We start from the raw sequence: 20779 nt of genomic DNA, 5'->3' as shown, positions 1-20779 counted from the left end.
ATAGGAGCTCTGTTGCTAAATGGGAAATCTGTGAGCTTGTGGTTTGTGGGAAAATATATGAGAAAAGTGGACTGGTGCGCTCAAGAATATCTAGTTTACTTGCTGTTAAGTACCTTAAAAATCATAATCATCCTAATTATTAAATCTCAAATGCCATGAACTTCACAAACTTTTCAGACTCCAGTGAATAGTTCTTTGAAAATAGAGCTGGGTATTGATACACATTTTCTGATTCGTAGCATGATTCACTTGCTTGTTTAACTGGATTCCAATTAATTTTGTGTATGTTTCGTTTACAGTGTCTATTTTGCTTACATATAAAGGCGATTGCTCTCTGATATAAATAACCTTCTAATTTGGTACATAATGAAATTAACAACAGGGTCCAAACTCTGCATTTATTTAAATAAATACTTAGAAAGTAATGTTTACCTCAGTTATGAACTCCCATGCAACAGTATAGAAAGGCTCTGAATAAAATAAGGCAACTTATGAACAAAGAGTCATTTGTTCAAGAACCAAAATCAGGTTACTCTGGATGCGCTGTATATTTTTGATTCACTGAGAGGAAGAATTAGACTATACTGGGCACGTTGTATGTTGTTGTGTGCCGTTTGCGAGGACAATTCAAATGAAAGATGTTTTTCTGTCATTATTTTGTGGAAAACACCATTTTAATGTTATTGTGTTCAATTTGAACTACAAACTAATTATTATTTTTTATTTATTTATTTTTTTTTGCAGTAGCAACGCCACTGAGAAGCGAGATGCTGTCAAAATAAAAGAAGGATCTTGGGATTTTAAGAACTGGTAATGAGATTAAGTTATGATTGCAAATAATAATAGCGGAATATCAAGATTTATACCCAGGCCTAGTTGAAAGTGTTAATTGTGGCAGCTTAAAAACAATGTTAATTTCTGTCAGACTGATAACAACCCTTGCTTGCACCATGACTCTCAGGTCAGCCAATCAGATTAGATCTGATTAGATTAGAGATCAGTTCTGGTACGGTCATTTTTATGCTATATTTATCAGATGGCCATCTGAAACCCAGTAATTAACACTTAAATCAATTACACAAGTATGCGAGTTCACACAGAGTACATGAACTGCCAACTTGATGCCACCTATTTGTCGCTTGTGTTCATGTGTCTACTTTTCCAGACTCGCAAGGCTGATGTACACATTGTGCAATATTCTTAATCACGCACGCCAACTGTAAGCACGCGAGTCTGTGTTTACAGTCAGTATGTGTGTTCGCATGGCACAACTCATTAAAAGAGCATTAGCGCTTGTATTTGTCCAGCGCTGTCATATGGGTTCGGCAGGCCTGCGTTCAGGGGAAGCAGATGGCAGGAGGGTTAGTGAGATCCGAACACTCCAAATCTCATTAAATCTCGTTTCATCCCTCTGTAGTTTACTCTTGTGAACACTCAACCGGAAGCCTCGGAAATGCCAGAGTGCATTTATATCAAACGTTAGACTGAGATTTGTGTCCGTTGGCAGGGGAGAGTGACACAGGAGAAAGCGCAAGGCCGCATCTGCTCTTAATGTGCCAGCTTCCTATCCAGACCTGTCCAATAAACTGTGTTTATCATGCAAATGCTAAACAATAATTTTCTGTGTTTATGCAGGTCTACCTGTTTAAGATTGCGGACTGTACCACTGCCTGTTCTTATGACAGATGTCAGAGTAGTTGTCAAAGCCTATTCTTTTTCCTCTTTGAGGTGGTGATGTTGAAAATGCTAGGAACGTAAGGTTACTTTGATTGCCTTGCCGGGCCATCCACCCCTGGTGGGAAATGACCAACACCTCGCTGGTAACGAGTGAGAAAGCGATTGACTGATACCTGAGGTGTTTGCTGCTGTTGCTGGTGTAGATCAACACAAGAGGCCAAATAAGGTGAAGGAGCATCTAACCCTCTGATGCATGAATTATATAAATCAGAAAGAAAAAATAGCTTTTTCTCTCTCTTAATGTTTTGTCAGAAGAATAATTCCTTAACATTTTTGTAAAGAGTTTTACTTTTAGAGTTACACATACACACACACACATATACTGAATGTATATATATATATATATATACGTGTGTGTGTGTGTGTGTGTGTGTGTGTGCGTGCACGAGCACATTCAGAGTATCTAAATATACAGTATATTCAAGCAATGTGCTGTTGGGCCTTTTTATAGTATATTTTATATCAAAATATGTATATATATATATATATATATTTGGCATATCTAGTTTGTAGATGTTTAGAGGCAGTGGACAATGTGTCCTCAATTATAGAAATTAAAAAACAGGAAAACCTGATAGACATCATTTAAAAAATGATATGTCCACTTTAACATGCATGCATCGGAGGGTTAAATCTAACATTAGTCATGGCTGGTAACACAAACTGTGTGTGCTTTGATTTTCATCCTGCATGTAATGAGAAGCATCCTAATGAACAAGATGTCACAACAAGCACATTGTTATGTTTTCATTAAAATTGAATATCTTCTAAATTATATTCATTTTTACTAAGCAATTAGTCATTTACTTTACAGTTTCGTCCAAAGTGATTCACAGTAGAGTTATTACTGGGACAGTCGCACTGAAGCAGCCTGGGGCATGATGCTTTGCTCAAGGTCACAATCACAGGTTAAATTGGGAATGGATTGATGGAAAATGCTTTCAATTCAACGGTGAAAAAATGATTGGTAGTTTAATGGCAAATCCATTCTATTTCATTTGTGTATGCTGTAGTCTGGTTTTTGTTTGCACTCTTCACTTGGGCACCAGGACAATTTATCATCTGAGCTCAGTTGGTTATGATGGGACCTCATTGTCCTTTGGAGGCTTCAAACTTACCAGTCCCGATCTTCAACTGCTAGGCCAAACCTACTCCATTTTACACTGCATCTTTTGCTTTTGCTTTGATTCAGTAGGTGTTTATAATAGAATCCCTTCCATAACTTTTTACATCTGTTTGAGCGTCCAGTCAATGCTTTCACACTGATTCAGACTACAGTCAATAACCTGATTTCACCTAACGTAGAAAGACAATATTTTCCTACTTGGATATTCAACACATACATGACTGAGAGAGAGATGTGATTTAGTCGATGATGCTGAACACAAAGTGAGATTTTATTCACAGTTAAACTGGATGTTGTAAGTTTCTCCCTTGAGCTTTCTGCAGAGCTGTAGCTTCCAGGTTCTTTCTTGACTACAGTGAAGAGAGTGAGTGTTTTTTTTTTTTTTTTGAATATTCTTAGGTCTCTTTAGTAAAAGTAACGCTTATTGCAGCACTATTGTTTCCTCTGGCCTGTGGATACACAGGTGTGACAGACAGAGACGTAAAGGGAAACGAGAAAAACAGCAAGAACAAGGAAGGTGATTCCTTTGATGTTCTCATATCGCCAGCCCCCTGTAAGTCCCCACATTTTTTCATTCTTTTGCCCTTATCTAATTTCTTTTTTGTTCATACGCAGGCAGAATGACAAACTTCCCGAACAACTTCCAGAAAAAAAGTTCACTTAAACTTCTCAGACGTACTTCCTCCTACTCACCTCCACTACTAGACTAATTTCAGGTAACTTAATTATTAAATTAAAGCATGCTTTGGAAAATTATAAGCCATGATGCAAACAATAGAAATAATTGCATTTCTCTATAATATATACTTTTTTTTTTGGTAGAGATGTGTGAGTGTGTGTGAACCTGCTCTCATCAGTGAATAGAACAGGGTGTTCTCTGGCAAATGCAAATGGAGCTGCAGGGCTGTGAGCACAGGCCTCACTGCAGGACGTGGGGCCCTCATGCCACCCTCATGGAGTCCGTTTCTGACAGTTTGGTCAGAAACATGCACACCAGTAGCCTGCTGACGGTCATTTTGGATGGCTCTGGCAGTGCTCCTCCAGATTCCAGTCCTGCTATGGCTCACCCTGTCCAGATGTCCTCCTGTAATGGCCCGTCTCATGGTATCTCCTCCATGCTCTTGAGACACACCAAATCTCTTTGCAACGGCATGTGTGGAAGTGCCATGCTGGAGGAGCTGGAAAACCTGTGCAAACTGATTGGGTTGTAGTGAGAAATACCACAAGTTTAATATAGTTGTATCAGGGTGTTTAAAGCCAACTGGGCTTTTTGAGGACACTTTTGCTTTTCATTTGTTGCTGATGTGCTGAAACTGATCCATGCGGTATCATCAGCCAATGAATCTATTAGGAAGCGAATGTTTTTTATATAAAAAAACCCGTCTGTACGCTTTATTTATTTTTTTTAAAAATATGATTGTTTTAAAGTCTTGCCTGTCTTTTTCAGTAAGGACTTCAGCTAAATGTGTGTGTGCGTGTGTTTAAGGCTCATTGTTCTGTTATGAAATGAATCCCTAAAGTGCTCCGGGTTGCATTTGTTGTGTTGTCAAATACTTTCCTCCCACGTTTAACAGTCATGCATGCGTGCACGCATATACTTTATATTCCCCCATGAAGGCAGCTCATTGTTTCGTAATCCCGGCACTCCTTAACGGGACATTAAAAAGCTGGGATTACACAGTGTCACGTTGTTCTGTTCTGTCTGCTGTAATTATGGCATTTTATGGCATTTTATGCACTTTTACAGAAGGATTAGCTTTCCTCTAGCATCAGTTTTAAAGAGTTTCACAGAAAATGACAGCCTGCTTTACTAAGACATAGGTCACCGGAGCATAAACGCATGACTCTGAGGAAGAATGAAAGGAAAACTAGGCATTTAACACGTATTGGTTAATTCATCTGTTTATCAATTGTAGGTTTTAGGTTGATTTTATTTGGCATCATTGCTCATTGACCTAAAAAATGAGATTCTATGAAACCCCAAAATTTTAGCAGTGCGTTCAGTTTGTATGTGAAAGAAATGCAAATGAACCAGCAATTCACGAAGACTGAAAGCTCTAAGTAGAGGGCCTTTTGATGCTTTGACAGCTTGCAGAAAAATGTTTAATTTCTTACACGTGTTAACAATTACTGCCTTTCAACTGCAGCCTCGCACAGAAGCCTCTTGATGGTCGTTGCTGTGTCTAATGACGTTTGGAGGGTCTCTGAAAGAAGCTACTTTGAGAGACGTTTTGGAAACCCACCCCACACAACGCTGGTTATGAATATCTTATGGGCAGGCGTATGATAGACTAGTTGATGTGTTTCCTTCATGAATATATCCACCAGCAGGTGAGGTTTGCTTCAGAAAGATTTATGGCAGCCGTCTCCATTTTAGTGTGGTCAAAACGTTTAAGAATAAATAATCTCAGAAAGCGATTTCTGAAGTCCTCTGGGTCACATCCAGAATTAAATGTTATTGTTCCTCGTAAACAGTTCGAGAATAAAGAAATGACTTTACTCTTTCTGGGAAACATGCCCGTAACAATTTATTTATATATATAAATGTTCACACATTTCTTTATTTTGTATTGTTTTAACAAGATCCACAGACACATCTCTAAAAATATTATAATATAGACTTGGCTGCCGTAGCTGCATGTATAAATACAATTTCACTAGCTCCGCTATCCAAGAGTAAGAGTCACCCCCACCACCTGCTCTCTGTTATATACCAGGTTTTGGTTTAAACCTGCTTGTCTTTGAAACCGTCTCATGGGAGTAATTAAAATATTGTCTCATCCCGTGGAATGTTTTTAGAAGTTTCCATGGCTGACAGATGGTCCGTAGGTACCACAACAAGAGTTTCCTTTTGTCTTGGACGATTGAACATTTGAAACAAATGGCACCAAGCAATTGCCAAGAATCTACCAGTAATGAGATTGGGAGGGTGGGGTGTGGATTTCAGATTGCCAGGAAGCCATTTTTATTAAGGGTAGAGACTAGGTAGTAATTAAAGAAGGATTTGCACAAAGAACCCTCTAAAACCAAAACCTTCAAAAGCATCAGCTGTAATTGGGACTGCAACATGTTTGACACATTTTCTAACTACACCATGAGATCATCCAGGTGGATGCTGCACACTGGTGGTGGATGAGGAGACCCCCACACACACACACTCACACAATGTAAAAGCGCTTTGAGTGCCTAGAAAAGCGCTATATAAATGTAAGAAATTATTATAATTATCACCTAAAAGTGTTCAACTAAGACTTTTCCTGCCGAAGATGCAGCAATTTGTTGTCTGTGAGGTTCGACACATTGGATCCAAATTTGTATTTAGAAGATGTCCTGGTGCATTATACAGCAGCTTTGGTGCATTATGTGTGTGTGTGTGTGTGTGTGTGTGTGTGTGTGTGCGCATTTTTGTGACAAATGAGGACATAAATTTGTATAATGACAAGGGTATGACATAGGTATTACGAGGAGAAGGTGACTTTTCAGGACATTACCCCATGTCCCCACTTTTCATAAACACTTATAAATCACACAGAATGGAGTGTATTGAAAATCTGAAATGGCACAAAGTTTCCTGTAAGGGGTAGGTTTAGGTGTAGGGCAATAGCACATACAGTTTGTACAGTATAAAAACCATTACGCCTATGGGATGTCCCCACTTTTCACAAAAACAAACGTGTGTGTGTGTGTGTGTGTTTGTTCTTCATCAGCTAACCTAAAAACATGCTCATTTGGTAATCTCAATATCTCAATTAACTGGATTTATTTAGTTCAAAAATGTCACTTTATCTAAATCAACCTGACAAATTAGGTTATGCCAAACAAAATTATAGGTTAGATCAAGTTGAAAGTAGCAATTGCAGTTTTGTCAGTGTGGCCATGATTTTGCCTTTTTGCACTGAAGAGGTGAATACAGGTGTTGCCCTAGAGAGGTTTACAATTACTTTCCTTATAATTTGCTTTTATAACCAAGTGGCTCTCTAAGTGTGGAGAGCACCCCCTGGTTTAGGCTTGGAGGTAATGCAGGGATATTGACATTGAGTTGGTGAAATTAAACATATTTGACTTGAACAAGTTCATTCAGATATTACCGCGTTTTTTGTGTGTTTGTCAATTACTGCTGCCCATGATGTTACAATAAGAGCTGGGGTAAAAGTAGGACATGTGTATTGCAGTGACTAAATAACTGGTTGCCAAAGTGAGCGTCAGTTGGCTGTTTCAGCACCATGGACAGAGACATACAGTATTTACATTACATTACATACTTAACAGAATCATTTTTTGTGTGTATGAAACTGATGTTTGGAATGTATTGCATTGCAGAGATGGCTTTATTGCACAGGTATGTGTCACAGAACGTGGTTGTAATCAATCGCACGACGAAGGAGTAACCAAAATAGATTATAATTCCACTTTTTTTGTTATCAACTTTTTATTTATTTTCACACACAACATCATAACATAACATCCATTCAAAACAAACAAACAAAACAAAACAACAGCCATATAATCAATACTTTAAAAGTCCAGTCAAAAAGGAGAGAGAGATGGAGGGAATAAAACAACAAAAAAAACAAGTCATTCCTTTATATAATCGAGTATGTTAAAGAAAAAACCCTGCCAAGCATCAATAGTAGAAGGCTTGGCCCTCGCGCTATTGTACATTCACAAGTCACTATTTTCAGGATGCTATGGATCCAATATGTTTTTCCACACATGTGCAGTGTAAACCAGTTCTATTATTGTCTTCTTCGCAGCCGTAAAACCAGCAAACAACATTCTCTGTTGTATTAAGCTTATACAGAGACCAGAATCATCATTAAGACACAAACTTGGGTTAGCAAAGCAATCAATTTGTAGTAAGGAGGATAAAAACAGGTTTACATGTGCCCATAGATTAATGACGATAGGACACTCCCAAAACATATAAAGAAAAGTACCTGATGATGCAGTATTGCATATATGGCAGTTAAAATTTGGTTGTAGTTTCATTTTGAATCTTTTGTAAGGAGTTATGTATGCTTTATGAATGACTTTGAAGTGAATGATTTTAATTCCACTTTAAACGCATATATCATAAATCAACATCAATCCAGGACAAAGAACACAACGAAACTGAAGGCTTATAAAGACCAGGTAACAAAGGAGCAAACGAGATGATTAACTAACACAGGTGGAAACTAATAAACTAAATCAGGAAACACAGGAACATGACCAAAAAAGGGCAAACAGGAAATTCAACAGGAACACACACACGTGACAGTATGGTTCTTGTTTCGTATTTTTTTACAATTAGTACATCCTTGGAGGGATTGTTGTTTTTTTCCCCCAGCAGCAGCACAACTGAACATAAACGCTGATTTAATTTAAATAAGAAAAACACTCATGCAACAGTATGTATCATCTTTTTGGAATGTGATTTTAAAATCAGTGGTTGCCTCTAATTTCCAGTGGCTACAGATTTTATTTTATTTTATTTATTTTATTTTTGTACAGAGCAATTAAACATCTTGTTCATGTAGTCTTTCATTCTTTCTTGTCTCTAACTTGAAGAAAAATAATAAGCAATCGGTATCAGAATCGGCCCATCTTCTTGTTAAAAATTGGCCACGAAAAATAATAATCGGTGCATGCCAGTTTTTGTAGATAGCCTGTACTGTTTTCCTCAAACAGTCATAACTTTGACTGACTATTAAGAGCAAGTTATTTATTTAGCAAGGATGCATTCAGTTGATCAGAAGTGAGCATAAAGACATTTTTGTTATCAACTTTTATTTTATTTTCACACACAACATCATAACATAACATCCATTCAAAACAAACAAAACAAAACAAAACAACAGCCATATAATCAATACTTTAAAAGTCCAGTCAAAAGGAGAGAGAGATGGAGGAATAAAACAACAAAAAAACAAGTCATTCCTTTATATAATCGAGTATGTTAAAGAAAAACCCTGCCAAGCATCAATAGTAGAAGGCTTGGCCTCGCGCTATTGTACATTCACAAGTCACTATTTTCAGGATGCTATGGATCCAATATGTTTTTCCACACATGTGCAGTGTAAACCAGTTCTATTATTGTCTTCTTCGCAGCCGTAAAACCAGCAAACAACATTCTCTGTTGTATTAAGCTTATACAGAGACCAGAATCATCATTAAGACACAAACTTGGGTTAGCAAAGCAATCAATTTGTAGTAAGGAGGATAAAAACAGGTTTACATGTGCCCATAGATTAATGACGATAGGACACTCCCAAAACATATAAAGAAAAGTACCTGATGATGCAGTATTGCATATATGGCAGTTAAAATTTGGTTGTAGTTTCATTTTGAATCTTTTGTAAGGAGTTATGTATGCTTTATGAATGACTTTGAAGTGAATGATTTTAATTCCACTTTAAACGCATATATCATAAATCAACATCAATCCAGGACAAAGAACACAACGAAACTGAAGGCTTATAAAGACCAGGTAACAAAGGAGCAAACGAGATGATTAACTAACACAGGTGGAAACTAATAAACTAAATCAGGAAACACAGGAACATGACCAAAAAAGGGCAAACAGGAAATTCAACAGGAACACACACACGTGACAGTATGGTTCTTGTTTCGTATTTTTTTACAATTAGTACATCCTTGGAGGGATTGTTGTTTTTTTCCCCCAGCAGCAGCACAACTGAACATAAACGCTGATTTAATTTAAATAAGAAAAACACTCATGCAACAGTATGTATCATCTTTTTGGAATGTGATTTTAAAATCAGTGGTTGCCTCTAATTTCCAGTGGCTACAGATTTTATTTTATTTTTTATTTATTTATTTTTGTACAGAGCAATTAAACATCTTGTTCATGTAGTCTTTCATTCTTTCTTGTCTCTAACTTGAAGAAAAATAATAAGCAATCGGTATCAGAATCGGCCCATCTTCTTGTTAAAAAATTGGCCACGAAAAATAATAATCGGTGCATGCCAGTTTTTGTAGATAGCCTGTACTGTTTTCCTCAAACAGTCATAACTTTGACTGACTATTAAGAGCAAGTTATTTATTTAGCAAGGATGCATTCAGTTGATCAGAAGTGAGCGTAAAGACATTTCTATTATAAATAAATTTGTATTCATCAAAGAACCTGAAAAAATAAAAAAATAAAAATAAATATATATATATTTATATCAAAGTTTTCAAAGTGGTACAAATGTTTTTAACATTATTAATAATAAAAGTTTTTGAGCACCAAATGAGCATATTAGAATAATGACTCTGAAGACTGGATTAAAAATGTAGCTTTGCCATCACAGGAAAAAGTTTACAGTTATAATAGTTATTTTTAGTTTTTACAGTATTTTGTATGTAATATATAAACGCTGTAATTAATGCAACATGTCAGTTTGTCGATTTACAGTGTCTGTTGTAGACTAGAGGGATTCCCATCTCAGTAAAAACACCATAAACAAAGAGTTTAGAGTCATTTAGCCCTCATTTGCCCCAGAGGTGCTCCATGACTGCTTAAGTGTCCTGCCTTTGGGAAGAACCAGCAAGTCCCTGAAAGACCATTGCAAAGACTTGAATTGTTATGGAATTACATTAAATATAGCAACAGATTACCTGATTATGAAACTAACAGTAACCCAGTTAGTACAATCAAGGCTTTGCTTTCAATCTCACAGCACAGGATGCCCCGGAGGCCTTACTTTGCATGTTTAACTGCCCCACACAATGCTTCCGATGACTGCAGCACAGCTGAAGTTTGATTTAGAAAGAGAGGTGCTATGCATCATATCGTAACATAATGCCACAGTGACTCACACTGCTAGTCTGTTTGAGGAAATACAGAGAGACAGCAATTGTAAATGATATCCTTACAAATAGGCCAGTGCTGCAGTAAACATTTGGTATCCTGTCCATTAAAGCTACCAGTTTCTATTTGGCTCAAGTATCTCAGATAATGAGTCTAGATTGGGCCTTAGAGCAAGTAAAGCGGCTGTATCTGTATCTCCGGAGGCTGTGCGAGCGATACGGCAGTTATCTGCAGGAGGTCTGTGATGAATCAGAGCCGGTTTATGTGTGTAGTACGGCGGGCATTCTGCGTGCAACAAGAACCGCCACAGTCTAGCTGCTGGAACATGCCCACTTCACAATCCATTAAATCACTCCAGCCTTTCTGAGGAAACAGCAAATGAGAAAAGTACAAAAAAGGAGGAGAAATATGATTACAGTGGCTGGTGACAGACAACTCTGACTGACAAATGGCCTCTCAAAGTGAAGGTGGATTGGTTACTTATTGATTGGCATTTACAGTGCAATGCAAGAAACTGTGGTAAGAATAATAAATGAAAACAAGAAAGAAGACAGATGATAACAGATGAATTTTTGAATGAGAAAGAAGGATAGTGCAGCCGTCCTACTTGTTAAAAGCTCAGCTTGTTTGTTAATCCAGAAGTAATATTTATGTATTTTGTTCAGGCCTCAACAATTCTGGTTTAATAAAAAATAATGAATAATATAATAATAATTATTATTTGTTTGTTTGTTTTATTTTTTATATTTACAATTAGAGCTCAAATTGTTATTCCAGAGGTAAAATTGATGTATTTCATTCAGGCCTCAACGATGCAGACTCATTGAATCGACAGATATGAAGTACCGCATGCTATCTAGTGCTTGACAAGCTGAGATATCTAAAATGTTTCTCGCTTTCACTTTATTTTGATGGTCTCTTTAACACATTCTGTTGCCTATAAGTAATGTTGCACCTACGTATCTACTAAGGGTGAATCCCATTTCTCTGTCTTACCCCTTCCCCTTCCCCTACCCCTTTGTCTTACCCCTAGCCCTTGTCCCACGCTAGGGGTGAAAACATACCACTATGAAATGAGACACCACTTGGTTACGGTTACGTCATCATACACCGTCGCTAGCTGGCTGCTACGTCACCAGAGCCGACAAGCGTTGATCACAAACTTTGGATCGTTTTACAAACTTGTTAAAACTGTAGACATGCATGGAGTCCATTCAAGGCTAGTCTGCGGGACTGTTGTGCAAATCAGCAATGTAACGTTTTTTTAAACGTTTTAATTAAGAACATGGTTTCAAATATATACAGTATATGTACAGGACTGTCTAGAGCACAAAACAAGACTGTCGTAATTTTTAAATAAATTATTTAAGCCGAAAATACTTGAATACTTGATGATCTGGCCGCCATTGTTGCCGGTTGCGCAGTGTGTTCTGGGTACCCCTTGGTTTCATGTAAGCTTGCGAAAATGCTTGGTTTTAAGGGTATCTACCACTTCCCCTTAGCCCTACCCCTCGATCAAAATGAGAATTGGGATAGCCCTTACTCTCACGTGAACGCGCAAAACTAAGGGGAAGGGGTAAGACAGAGAAATGGGATTCACCCTAACTCTCATTAGAGTGTTAGTAGAGTACTAGTAGACTGGTAGGGTTAGGGTTAGAATAAATTGACATTTACTTGAAAAGTTACTTTTTTTTTTTTTACTCAGTAAAATGTATGTTGGGAGCCCATCACAATAAAGAGTTTGCAGATATTAATCAGAGAGTCTACTAATACTGTAATGAGAGTTGGTTGACATGTAGGTGCAGCGTTACTTACTGTCAACAGAATGTTCAAAAGGGACCATCAAAATAAAGTGTTACCTGTTTCTCTTGTTAGTATATACTTCATGATATAGAAATAATTTTAATAATTTTAACAGTATTCATTTTAAATATAATATTTTACTACTTTAATTATGTATTTATTTTAAATGTGTTAAAAATGTATAGTTAATGTATTGTGGGTGGTTGCAAACATAGATATGAATAGGTGGATGCCACATTTGACCGCTCCAGACACGTTGACGTGTCCGCCATCTTGCAGCGGTCAATGTGTCGTCGCTCACAATAAAAATCAATGAGTTTTGTCAATCAATGAGATGCCACAACATTGAGCAGCCTCTGGTTGTAAAAACCACTGTATTTTAAATTCTTTTTTTATTTTTTTATTCTGTTATAAAGTTGCTGCTAGCTAGCCTCCCAACCATATAAAGCGGTTACAGAATGAAAAACATGATGAATGTTAGAAAAAGAACCTGACTGTATATTAACATTATTAGTCTTAACTCTTCTCTTACACCTTTCATATTTTAAGTTATTTTCATATTTTTAAGTCTCCGGTGAGAAAGGAAAAAATATGAGCGATAGTAATTGTGATACTAGCTGCTAGAAAGCTGCACTAATGGTTTCATTATTTTTGGTTATAGTGAGTTTATATGGCTCATAAATGTAAACACAAAAGCCAAGATATTAAATTCTAATAGCACATTTTCTAGAAGATTTGAAAAGAAATTTAGAGTGATTTACTGGTATGGGAAGTGGATCTTGAAATCTCGATGTGTCAATTCCAAATGGTTGCTTTGCTTAAACACACAATGTACTGTCCTTGACACCGTCGGCTTCGCCACGATTTCTGCTTATTCAGACTTTCAGTAATGTTTTTAAAAGCTTTGAAAGCCCATATCGAAGTTCAAAGTATCCAGCACGCAGCGTCTGCCATGATGTATTTGTGCAAATGTCTGTTCCAGACACGGGAAATAGTGATCAGTTATTATGTCTACTGTACGCTATGTAGCCAGAGATAGAAGCATGCTCTTACATATTATTTTCTGAGCCATTATCTAAAGGCACTGCCTGCCATTTGCTGAGTAGCAGAGAAAAAACATGAGCATGTTGAGCTATTCATTACCAAAATTGATTTATTTACGTCCCAAGAGGAATCCTGTGGCCTGCTCTTCTCCATATAGATCTGATCTGGGGGACTGAGATAGCAGCTACATAAATATTGAACAGAATATTAATGCGTTCATTACTGGACTGCTCAGTATTGGGGTTTCATGAGTTTAGATGGAAGGCTTGTCCGCTCAGAGCCATCAGCCGACCCTCAAAGGCATTCGGGTCATAAAAGCATGAGGGGCAGAGAAAAACGCCATGTTCATATTGCTGACAGTGACGCATGTGTCGTTGGCTGGAAAGTGGAGCTGACTAATCAGTTTTGATGATATTAAATAAAACCTAAATTTCATTTTTATGACTGATTTTAGTTCATATCAGTTTTCTTTGAAGTGTGCTGGAGAAAACATAGTATCTATCTATCTATCTATCTATCTATCTATCTAGCACTAGTTCTATTGTTCATTCATTCATTCTTAAAAAAAAAAAAAAGATGCCACAAAGACAAATATTCTTATATTCAACATACATACTTTCTCTGAAAACACTCTTGTGGTAGATTTTCCTATTAGGTAGATTTGACTTGTGTTGTCTATAGCTAGTTTAATAAAAACAGTTTGAAATGATAACACTACCTAAAATAATTCAAACCATTATCACAGAGTAATCTGCGACTTTAGGAGATTAAGTTTATATTTCACTTTCAAACAACAAAGGCCTTCCCACATTCACAACTTAAAACTCCAGTTTGCGTTTGAAAATATATTTTCCCAATTCAAAAGTAACATCAAACATCAAAAGAAATCATTCCAGCATTTGAATTTTTGGCTTTGGCAGTGAGAAGAGTTCCCCTGTGTAGATGTTACGGCTGCGTCTGTACCTGACACCTGAAAAGACTGCTGTCATATTAGATAAAGACTAAAGCATTGTAGCTGCATAACACTGAACCGATACTGACAGGCTAAAGTGAGTTTTTGTTCGGGAAAAACTCCAGTGAGTGTCAGGAAAAGAGGACAGCAGTTTCAGACAGGGAGGGAGGGAGGGAGATAAAGGCCTTGGAAATTATCCTGGATTCAAATCTGTAATTAATGTTAGTTTATCTTCCTTTCAGTTTAGTGGGAAGGTAGTGAAAGACAGATTGTAGATCTCCTGCGTTAATTGTAATCTCAGCTGAATTGTGCCTTGTAAAAAAAACGCTAAGGCACAGGGAAAATCAATGGCGTCTGATTACTCTCTATGATTCAAGAGCCCACTTGATAAAACACACAGTGAAAGCGACTTTATGCCTTGTGTTTCTGTTTGTCCCATGGGATGGGCCAGTTTTGGGCCAAACCTGGCAATTCATCAAGTTCTTCTAAGGAGAGGTTGTTGTTGTTGATTGAACCCTTAATTCAAAAAGAGAAATTCAGCTTGATCTATGATTTAGATGAAATATAGTCATCTATTGCAAGTTGGGTACTATTGGAAACCACCACGATAACTTCAAAACAAATGCTCCTTATTTCTCCACAAGGGTTTTAATAGGTCTTTATGGTGTCAGAATTTTGTACATTTACAGTATTTTATTCTTACATTTTTAATTTGACTAATAGTCCAAAACAAAGGGTTTCTCTCATGTGTGAATGTCCAAAGAGATTGTACTTAAAAAGGAAATTGATGTTTATTGTGTGATTTATTGTGTGATTATACTTAAAAAGTACCTTTTGATGTTTATGAAGTTTTATTATTTCTTGACATTTGTTTGGTATTGGTTTAGTATGATACAACTTGGTAATATCATTACCTGCCTCTTTATAGCTGTGGTTCATTCCATAGGGAAGTTTTGATTGACATGGTTGAAACTTTGCTTTGCACTGCCATTCACAGTTTAGGGTTGCTAGGAGTTTTGGTAACACTTTATTTTAAGGTGTCCATAATACAGAGTAATTACCTAGTTAAGTACTTAGTAGTAGCCATTGTACTTACGTGAAATAAAATGTACTTACCATGTAACTAAGTTATGGAACAGCCTGTAATTACAGTTTGTAATTATGTAGATGTAATATGCAGCTACTGTTATACATATGTAACAGACCGAGTCTGTTACACAGCTACTTATGTAACCAAAAGATTGTTACATATGTGTTACAGACTTAAACAATGTAATTATAAATGTAAGTGCACAGACATGAGCTACTTAAAATAAAGTGTATCAAGATTGTACTTAAGTGTACTTCATGTGTATCTATACTGTACACCTTATCCAGCTGCACCTTAGTTTGATTTAACCCACCAGTACACAGCTAAAATACATGAAATACCTAATTACAGAATATTACACAGGCATAAGCTACTTAAAATAAAGTGTATCAAGATTGTACTTAAGTGTACTAGTAGCTGTGTAATAGACTTGGCCTGTTACATATGTGTAACAGTAGCTGCCTATTACATCTACATGATTACAAACTGTAAGTACAGGCTGTTCCATAACTCATGTAAGTACAATGGCTACTACTAAATACTTAACTAGGTAATTATTCTCTATTATATGACACCTTAAAATAAAGTGTTACTGGATTTTTTAACGCTTAAAAAAAAAAAAAAAAAAAAAGTCACAGCAAGGCTGCATTTATTTGATTAAGAATACTGTAAAACAGTAATATTGTGAAATATTACTAAAAAAAGTGTATATATATTTTATATTATTAATTTTCAAGTTTTATTTTAATCCTGTGATGGCAAAACACAGTGTGAGATTTTTTTCTTCTGAGCCATGGCTTTTAGCGCACAAAATACACAGTATGTTTGCATGTGGAAGAAATAAGAAATGTTGCTGTGTGAACATGAGGTTTTAACAGGTAGAATCTGCAGGTATCTTTGTTATGAATACATTACGAGGGGGGTCAACCTGGTCCAGAGCCAGACAGGTAATTCTCTCTCTCTTTCCTTGTTTTCCTCTCGCTTTCTCTCTCTCTTTGTCTCTGTATCCCCGCTGTTGAGAGAAAATTCTGCTGACTCCAAACCTTTCCCTCAGAGAAAAATGGGGATCCAAAAACAATAGCACAAAATACAATTTGCATCTGCGCCCCTGAGCCGGTGGGATTTAGTGTTCGCTTACGAAACTCGAGCAATCCAACCTTATTTAAACTACAGCCATAGTCTCTCAATACTGCACATTTCACCCCCATCTCATTCTATGAGTCTGGAGGAGGATCTGTTTTGGTTTTGTAGCACATTAATATCATAATAGTGTTGTGATTGCGATGCAATTATTCACTGACGCAAGAAGCCTGGCTTACTATAGCTTTACTTCCTATACACTCTCAGAAATAAAGGTACAAAAGCTGTCACTAGGGCGGTACCTTTTCAAAAGGTACACTTTTGTACCTATTAGGTTCAAATATGTACACTTTAAGTACTAATATGTGCCTTTATGTACAAGTACTAAATGGACCCTTTAGGTACAAACATGTGCCTTTTGAAAAGGTACCACCCCAGTGACAGCTTTTGTACCTTTATTTCTGAGAGTGTAGAGTGCAACAGTCGGGTTCCAGAAATAAAACAACCCATTTATTTTCTTCATATGGAAACAGATTTTTAACGGTAACTTATAAACGTCTAATAACAGACCTACTGTGAGCTCAGAGGTTGTTAATCAATGGTATATGCTTTTTTTTTTTTTTTTTTTAAAAACCTTCTGTTTACATTATTTTAGATTGTCTTAAATATTTTTTTCACGTAATGCTGTAAAAAAAAATTAAAAATCCTCCAATCAGAGAGTAGCAGTGAGCAAATCACGCCAAACAAGCTCTGAGCTCAAGCCCACTCCCATGAAGCACTGCAAATGACATAATCGATTCAGTCTCCCCATTCTATCAAAACAAGGCTTCAGATGCAAATACGAAATGCCTTATTTTCAAAAATGTCACTTTAGTCAGTTCAATGGCACTTAACAAACATGATCGCCTTTTGCTGCAAAACCAGCTAAGTCCATGTGTGCTTTTTTGGCGAAAACTTTAATTTACTTAAAGTCAGTCCACCTCTTTGGACAAGACATAGGAATCACTAAATTAAAAGTTTTATTTATATATTATTTGTTTATTTATGAGGCCTGTGGCCTCATGTCTACGGCCAAATCACAGCCATGCGGAGATACAGCCATATCGCACTTGTGATATTGCTCACATACTCATAATAGTAGGTGGAAAGTGCTTATTTGTAATCAAAATAGATGTTGAAATGAATAAACTCTTAAAAATTGGCTTAAATTTCTTCATGCATATGCATAATTTAATTACCATTTATTTTTCTTTTGATTTTGGAGTGACATTTGATCTGGACATGTTTTTGTGAGATACACTCATATCTTCCATTGACATAAGAGCAAGTTGGACATCCCATCGTGTTCCTGCTGTGTGCGGAGACAGACCATTGAGATCAGTGAGTTAATCAGTGATGTGGACGCTATATTAAGTCAAAAGTGTCTTTTCTGAACATGAATTGTGAAGGCAATGAAATGAAAGGCAGCATATATCGCCCCATTGACCACGCCGCAATGACAGGTATGGGGAATTTTATGTCATTGTCTAATGAATTCTTTGCCGTAATGAAACAGCCTCGTGGTCAGGTGTGCCCGCTAACTCCGTCCTGCTGCGAGACGTCTCTCAAGGGGACAGATGGTGTGAGTCTCCAGGCCTTACACTGGATCCGTGGGTCTAACGAGGACATGAGGATTTTTTAAAACAATGGAGCACCATCTGGGAGCGGTAAGGGGGACTTGTTAGCTGGCTAAGGACCCTGTACTGTGTCATCCTGCCTCCCGTCAATGAAGTTAATGACCACACACAGCGTGTCTGAGAAACACCACCATGTTTTTTTATTAGATTTTGCTAAGGCAGCCACAGGGGCTCTGACTGAAGCTGTTCTGTGTCCTCTACTGCACAGACGGATTGAAGGTTTGATTGTCTATCAAAAGAGATCTTTGATGTGAAAAATAATCACACTGCGGCAGCCTTAGATGATCTCCTTCCTCACTGATCTATTCATAGAAAGTTTATGTGGCCTGGTCATAAAAAGCAGATGATCATAATTAGATAAGGGTTTTATTTATTTATTATTAGCGTGTTGGCTTTTGAATTGTGGACCAATGCGGTGCCAAGTACCTCTCTAAGTTACACAGTACTTTATTAGAAATTAAATGAGGAAAATGGCAAAGAAATGGATGACCTACTTCTTTTGGTAATTCAGGATGTGCTGAATGGCTCCAGTTATCAGTTTAGAAAAGAGAAGCAGCTAAAGAAGGGGGAAATCTTAATTGAAATGGTGTTGTGTGTCATTCATTTGTATGGGGGAGTATGAATAGCTGTCATTGAGTCAGATGGCGAGAATCGAGGCAAGATAAAGAAAAAAAAAAAAAAAGAGTGAGACAGCCTAAGCGGTACGATGTTAACAGGTCCATGAAGTGAGGTGACACAGACAAAACTCTCCTTCTGAATCCATCCCATGATTCGGTGCTGGGCTCCATCCATCAGAAAATGACATTTTCTTTCTAGTGAGCAACAGGTCAGATCATGTGACACATTTACATCTACATTTAAACAGCAGGCACTTTTATCTTATGTAAATACAGGAATGCAGAATTTATCATGTAGGAGACAACAGTATAGATGGGATGATCCTGCTTTAAAGTGCCCCTATTATGGATTTTTGAAAATTACCTTTCATGCAGTGTGTAACACAGCTCTAAGTGAATGAAAATATCCTGCAAAGTTTAAAATCTGAAAGTGCACCGTGTATAAAGCTATTGTCTCTCAAAAGAAAGAGTCAACTCTGAATCATTGAAATTGTAATAATCTTAAGCATTGATCTATATATACTATTCTCTATTATAGATCAGTGATCTTAAGCCGTTTCATGTTGACGTCAAAATTAAACATTAGCATATTGCCCGCCCACTTGTTGCCACTAGGTCATTCTATAGTCTTTGACTAGGTGCTGCTTTTGGAGCATGAAAAATAGCTGTTTCCCCGGTAACAGCTGTACACAAAGCAGCAGTGCACTCTGCTTTAAATGAAATTGACCAATCGGACCAATCACCACAGATTAGCGTCACGCAAAGGAGGGGTTTGGAAAAATGAATCATTGAGCGAATCGTTTGGGAGTCGTTGAGCAAATAAGGTAAAAAATAAATGCATATTATAAGAAAATGAGTTGTAAGAAAAGTGTTTTTTGACCTTGCATGCATGTCAACCTGTTGTTGGGGACTCCCAAAACCAAAATATGAAACTTTCATAACCCATAATAGGGGCACTTTAAGTGATGAACATGAGCAAATTCTTATGCTCAGTTGAACATTATACAGTATAATGTTTGTTGTTGGAATGTAAGTTTTTATTAAGTGGTGCATAAATGCATGTGTTTATATGTGAATAAAAGCCTAAATTAGATTTGTTCATCATATAAAGTGATTGTATCTCTTCTCAAGATTTGGATTAAACTGCTTGACTCATATGGATTCATTTATAACTATGACTACACATTCACCTTTATGACCATTTTGGGTTTTCTAAAGTTTAAAAAAAAAAGTATGTCAATACTACTGCAAACCAGCTGCAACACACTCTTCATACTGCAGATTATGGTGCTGTTGAAAATGGGTAAAATATTTTACAATAATTATTTTAGGGATGTAATATGATGCACCCTGAACCGCTTGAAAATTGAAACCAATAAGTCGGTTGAGATGTTAAACAAATCACGATACAGTACGGGTTATGCGCAACAGACTTCCGTATTCTGCTAACCAGGTCTCGTTGCTTCCGGTTCACGCGTTTTGCAAGTGCCTGTTAAATATGAAGCTTTTTTACTCAAGATGCCTTCAAAGTAGACACTAAAGATAATCATAACCAATGTCCATCGCATATGTGGATTGATATATAAAAGTTTAAAAATTTTATTCTTTTCAATAACATTTATATATAAAAGTCGAACAAAACGTCAACAATAAAAAAAGCTAGCTGATTTAACTGATTACCTTAAAAGACCATTGATATCGCCATTTTTTAATACTGCTATTAATACGTTCTCCGACAAGCGGAAGCGATGAGACCTGTTTTCCAGGTTTGGTTAGGTGACGTTCGACATATACCCAGTTGTGCTGAGGTTTTATAGGAGTGTATCTCTGAGGGGAACTGACTGTCCTCAGAAAAGCTT

At 36.9% G+C, this 20779-nt stretch overlaps 1 long non-coding RNA gene across 1 annotated transcript; it reads left to right on the top strand.

Moving 5' to 3' along the window:
• The first annotated feature begins 753 nt into the window (after positions 1 to 753).
• LOC131541681 (uncharacterized) lies at positions 754 to 3954 on the top strand. The gene is made up of 3 exons (XR_009271557.1): positions 754 to 810; positions 3479 to 3579; positions 3686 to 3954. It is a non-coding gene; the product is annotated as an uncharacterized LOC131541681 (long non-coding RNA).
• Positions 3955 to 20779: the final 16825 nt, after the last annotated feature.

Source organism: Onychostoma macrolepis, chromosome 05, assembly GCF_012432095.1.
Source record: "Onychostoma macrolepis isolate SWU-2019 chromosome 05, ASM1243209v1, whole genome shotgun sequence".
Taxonomy (NCBI): domain Eukaryota; kingdom Metazoa; phylum Chordata; class Actinopteri; order Cypriniformes; family Cyprinidae; genus Onychostoma; species Onychostoma macrolepis.
Note: the sequence above shows the minus strand (reverse complement) of the source record. Positions and strands in the feature narration are given on the sequence as shown.